Source organism: Brassica rapa, chromosome A08 (genome assembly GCF_000309985.2).
Source record: "Brassica rapa cultivar Chiifu-401-42 chromosome A08, CAAS_Brap_v3.01, whole genome shotgun sequence".
Taxonomy (NCBI): Eukaryota; Viridiplantae; Streptophyta; class Magnoliopsida; order Brassicales; family Brassicaceae; genus Brassica; species Brassica rapa.
In genome coordinates, this window is record NC_024802.2 from 9,784,279 (window position 1) to 9,790,227 (window position 5,949).

At 35.6% G+C, this 5,949-nt stretch overlaps 1 long non-coding RNA gene across 1 annotated transcript; it reads left to right on the forward strand.

Moving 5' to 3' along the window:
• The first annotated feature begins 2,109 nt into the window (after positions 1-2,109).
• On the forward strand, positions 2,110-5,488 carry LOC108869268. The gene is made up of 2 exons (XR_001955527.2): positions 2,110-4,892; positions 4,965-5,488. It is a non-coding gene; the product is annotated as an uncharacterized LOC108869268 (long non-coding RNA).
• The last annotated feature ends 461 nt before the right edge of the window (positions 5,489-5,949 follow it).

The window sequence follows — 5,949 nt, forward strand, 5'->3', positions numbered from 1 at the left end:
ATGTGTTGTAAACCAAAATATCATCAGAACTCAAGACAACACCATTATCACGAAATGATCTCAGAAAATGCCAAGTATTATCAGTTTCAAAACTCAAGAGATCAGGCTGCAAAACAGAACCACAAAATTCAAGATCACGAAAATCATTTTCAGTTTCAAGTGATTTCTGTTCCAGCAACTTCTGAATCAAAATTTCGTCCAAGGCATAAGAGGATGCAAGCAATTCATCAGTGATCAGTACATGTCTAGAAGAACTCAGATCAAAGCTATTTCCTTTGCAAACTAACGAATCAAGAGATTTTTCAGCACAAAAATCAGTTTGTTGCAAATCAAGATCAAATGGCCTTCCAAGAATATGAAAACCTTTGTTATGTTCCAAGAACTGATCAGAGCTCAAAATAATTCCAGAAGTAATGCCATTGACATTTTGAAAACGTGATTGATCAAGACATTTATCAGGTTCAAAGATTTTTAAAGAATTAATCATGTTATCAAAAACAGATTTTGAAACACAAAAATCTTTCATCTTGTCAAGACCAAAACGAATTACATCATCAGTACTGACTTTCACAACCATGTCAGGCAGAGAATTAAGAGAAGAAGGTTCCTCACAGTGCTCTTGAAGATCATGAAGCAAAGGGGCAGGAGATGAAGGAGCAGTAGTTGTGCCGGAATCAAAGCAAAGATGGCTCTCCATAAAGGTGGATACGATGCTTGTTGCTTCTTCATCAAAGACTGGATCAGGTTCGTCCTCCTCATCAAAGATAGGTTCTGGGACTTCATCAAAAGATGTCCAAATCTCAAGCCATGGGCACTGATGTGGAATATCCAGTGGCTCTTCCTCAAAAACCTGTTGAGACAAAACAAGGCTACTCGGATGCTCCGGTTGCAAAACAGTTAGTTCTACATTAGCCTGTTCATTATCATTTATAAACTCAGATTCAAGATAAGGAAGGTCACAACTTTCTTCACAAGACATCAAACTTTCAATTGGTTCTTCATCAGTTTCATCAAATATAGGTGAAGAATCTGAAAAATCTTTAAATTCTTCAAAACAGTTTTCAGATTCACCTTGGGTTTTCTTACTGATGGAAAAGGATGGCTCAGCTACTTGGGCACGTGTGGATGTGCTCTTCTTTTGGCTCTTGCTGACGTCCTTGAGGGCTTTGTCCACACCCTTCACAAAGTTATCACAAAATTGTTGGACTTCAAACTGAAAATGTTGCCTTTTTGGATCAACCACATCTCTGGTTGTTTTTCTCCTTACAGCTGGCTGTTCCTGCACACTAACAAACTCATCAAAATAATTCAAAGGATATTTAAAAGGAGTTTGAGAGTTAGAATTTCGTTGAGGCTTCTCCTTGTTACTTTTCCTTTGCAAACCAAACATCATAAACCTGAAAAATCTCTACACAAAAGTTAGTAGATAAAAACCTCACACTCTCAAGTGTTTGATCCTCACCCACACAAGTGTTTCTCTCAGATTTAGGTGATCACACACAATTTTTTACTCAATGTTCTAAGAGAACAAATCAAAGAATCCCAATGGGCAAATCCAAGCAAACAAGGGAATTTTCTCAAGATAGAAAGATAAGAGATTTTTGATTTTTGAAATCCGTTTTAACCACCTCAAAGGCTGGATTTCTCCTCAGCCAGCAGGCTTTCTCTTCCACCACCAATCCACAAAACAAACTTTGAACTTTTTTTTTTTTTTTTTTTGAATCAAATCGTAAATCTTTTTTTTTATATATATATATGGATGGTAATGAGGGGCCCGGATTTAAGAAAGGTAGAAGAAGAAGTGTTTGAAGATGATGGAGAGATGAGAAGATGGAATGATAATAGAGTTACTGGAAGAGTGGCTCTGATACCACTTGATAGAACCAAAATAAGGATCACTCTTTCGGTAAGGTTGATATGAACTCAGATCCGAGAGGATTGAGAACTGATGGATCGAGGGGTGACACTAAGGGTTGCGGAATAGCCCAAAGATACTACCAGACTTCGATCGTTGCCGGATGTGACGCACCGGTCCAACAAAAGAAGGATCGAAACTTGGAGATAACCTCACCAAGAAACTAAGAACAAGTTCTACAAAGAACAAAGAGTTTTAACTCAACAAAAGGGGAAAACAATCTGCTTTATTTCGTGGCTCTAAGGCTTTATTTATAGGATTACAAGTTGTAGAGATCCAAAGAAGAATGTGCTAAAAACAAGACATTGGAAATAGAAACAAAGACTTGACTAAATAAAGTCTTTGACTGAAACTTGGACTACCTCTTCATATAGCCACGACCAGGACTTTGAAAGGTGAAGAATATACTCCTGATATGGGCCAAGACATGTCCCTTTGAGGCCTGGTCGAAATCCATCTTTTCTCTTAGCCAATATTTTATCGGTTTCTCCATTTGGGCTACACAAGCTCGTTTTTGAATCTTTTTGAAAACCATCAAGCCCAATGATTTTTTGGACATTTAGAACATGAATAATCACCTTTGGCATGATTGAATTGACCGTTGGTTCATCAGAAAGAAGGTTAGCCATTTCGAGCTTCTCGGGTGGTCTGAATTCGCGAGAACTGAAGATCACCTGATTTGTAAATAGCATAACTATCACATATGAACTCCGTTTGATCTGATTCTTCTTTGAGGAGATCCGTAATTGAGTTGAGAACATTCTCCAAGTGATTTCATGTGTAGAAGCCTCGTGGTTTAGCAGATATGAGTCAAACAATGAACATATATCATTACTGCTTCCAATGATCAAACCATGCATGTCTGTTTTGCCCGGTGCGCTACCCCATGGCACATCATTCCCTCCCTCAATAAAGTGTATATGTTTATTTGCTTGATTAAACTGTTAGATCTATTTGTTTACTTGTAGTGATGTGATAAAAACATATAGAGCTATTAGGTTGATAAATGATAAACCGGTTTGTGAGATGCAATGATGAGATGCATGTGGCGTGTGAATGAATGAGACCATGTGAATGGGTAACAGAGAATGATTGAGGTGTGTGTATGTGACACCAAGAACGAGACCATGTGAATGGGTAACAGATAATGATTGATGTGTGTGTATGTGACACTAAGAACTTAGAGTGTGGTCATATGAGGATATGGAGAAATGTGGAATGTGGCACCGGCAGGATCGAGTCATGCCGAGTCTAGGCATAAGTAACTATGGGACTGGAGAACGGATAGTGCCTTACTGAGCCAAAGAGGCCGTGACCGGGTAGTCACATAGGAGCTACGGATCGTAGCCCAGTTTGGGCGCCCATAGGAAACACAACGAAGGGGGTTTGTGATGGCTCCCCCGGGGTGTGAAATAGGTCTTACAAGTATAGGTTGTTTGTGGCATGCTAGTCTGTATTAGGTTGTGACTGTGATAAATGTATGCTTGTCCTGATATGAGTTCATAGGTTCCTAGAACTTACCGTCACTGAGTAATCTCAATATTCACCCCTCTCTTTTGTAGATACGAACGGGGAAGTCAAGGAGTAAGAGTTTGGTGGTGTCATCTTTCGAGTTTATGGTTTATTTTTAAGTTATTCATGACTTCAAACACTATCTCTTTGCGTTTCAGGTTTTCGTTTAAGATTATGTTTATGTAAGATAATGGTTTTAATGGAATAAATAAAATTTTGGACTCAATGGAATGTGGTGGAGGAATAAGTCTGATCTTGGGGGACGCAGTCCTTACAATCATAATACCAATTAACTAAATCAACTAAACAAGATTCTATACATTGATATTCCCTCTCAAGATGAATGTGTGTAAATATTGATAACACCCATCTCACTCATGTTATCCTGAAATAGAGCTTGGTACGATACCTTAGTCAAAATTTCAGCTAGTTGATAATCGTACGCACATACGTTGTTTTCAGCGTGCTAAGTTCTATAGTCTCTATCACCTTATGGCAATAAAACTCAACATGTTTGGTTCTTTCATGAAAAACGGAGTTACTAGCAATGTGGAGAGTTGTAGTGTTATCACAATAGAGGAAATACAGAGAAGAAAAAGGAACCCATAGAGACACTACATGAAATGTGAGTATTAATAGCAGAATATGATAGCGTTTTTTTCGATTTTGCTATGATTGACATACTTCTTACTTTTAGATAGCGCTTACAAAATTGCAAACGCTATGCAAAACTAAAACGGAAAAATAATTGATTTTTCCTCCCACACTTGTTTCCCTTTCTCTTTCACTCCATTTTATTTGCCTCCAAAAATCTTAAACCCTAAAATCAAAATTTTAAGCACAACCTCTAAACTCTATACAAAAATTTTAGACTCTAATATTTTAATATGAAATTTCAAATTTAACTTCAAATCTTAAATATAAACTCAAAAAATATATATTTTTAGAAATTAGACTCAAATCTTAAATCAATATCCCAAACCTTTAACTTTCAAATCCTCTACTCAAACATTTATTCTAAACACCAAACTTGAAAACTAATTTTAAATTAATCATATATCCTAAACTATAACTAAAAATAGTAAAATTTTAATATTTTTTATTAGTTCTAAGAATAATCATATACCATAAGCTCTAATTAGAAATCTTATTTTCTATGCATACACTACAAAAAAGGAGATATTGTTACAATTTTCTGGTTAAATTAAAATTTTTTTTTTCCGATTACGGAACGGAGAAGAAATGAAGAAGAAGCAATCGAAATCTGGACCTTCTGTACCAGAGACTAATAGAGGAAGAGATCGAGTTTCCTTTATGATTTCTTCTTCGATTGGCATGATGAAGCAGCTTCAGTGTCGGAGATCAAAATCATGCAATTCTGAATCCAAGCGCTTCGCAATCGGAGATCAAAGCATGCAATTCAGAAGCCAAAAACTTCACTGTGGGACTCTTCGTTTAGGCTCAAGTAAGTGTTCATCTGTGGGAATCAATTCTGAAACAACTACGAGTCTTAAAAAGCTCATCTTTTTTTTCACAGATCACGCGTTCTCCTGTGGAGAAACCGATATTATTTAGTGAGGAAGGAGCGGCCAATGCAGAGGAGCTGAGACGGAACAAGAAGAAATGAAGAAGCAATCCAAATCTCGACCAAAATAGAGACTCATAGAGGAAGAGGTCTAGTTTTCTTCTTGATTGCTTCTTTGATTGGCATTCGGCATTCACGCTTTCATTGGCAAGGTGAAGAGATAAAAACCATTTTTTCCTATTTTGATTTTGAACTATTAAGTAAATGGGGATGATTTTTCTTCTGATTTTCATTGGTATAACATGGATCAATTAGTTCATTCCGATCAATTAGTTCATTGGTTTAGGAGGATTGCAGAGTTAAGTTCATTCCGATCAATTAGTTCGAAATCCTAACTAACTAATTTTGAAAATAACATTGTATTAAGATTATTTTAGAGATTCAAACTAAATCATTTTTAAAAGTTTGAAATTCAAACCAATATATACCTTTTTTAATGTACATCAAATATGATATTAATTGAGATCTTTAAACAAGGTTGAGGTACAACCATTTAAATTTAAATTATAGAAAGTTAAGAACAATTAGGGGTGATTGGTTGGGATTTATCTCTCTACTTTAGCTTTATTTATCTATTCTATTAAAAGAGAAGCAATCTTGAAAAATCTACTTATACAAGGAAAGATTTATCTTTCATTTTTTAGTCTAACCTATTATATATAACTAAATCTTATAACCAACCTATTTTATAGCAACCAAATAATAATCTCCTACATTTAAATAAAACATATTACTGTTTATTGACTTTAAATATTATAATCTAAACTGTCGACCTATAACCTTTTAAATATATACGTAAGTTTTGTATGAACCATTGTTCTATTAGTAATGTTTATACAGGCCGTCTAATAGCACGCGCAAGTGGAGCGGTCGAACAGGGTCTGAAATATAAAAATAAAAAATTTAACTTTTGAAAAAAATATATAGTTAAATTCTG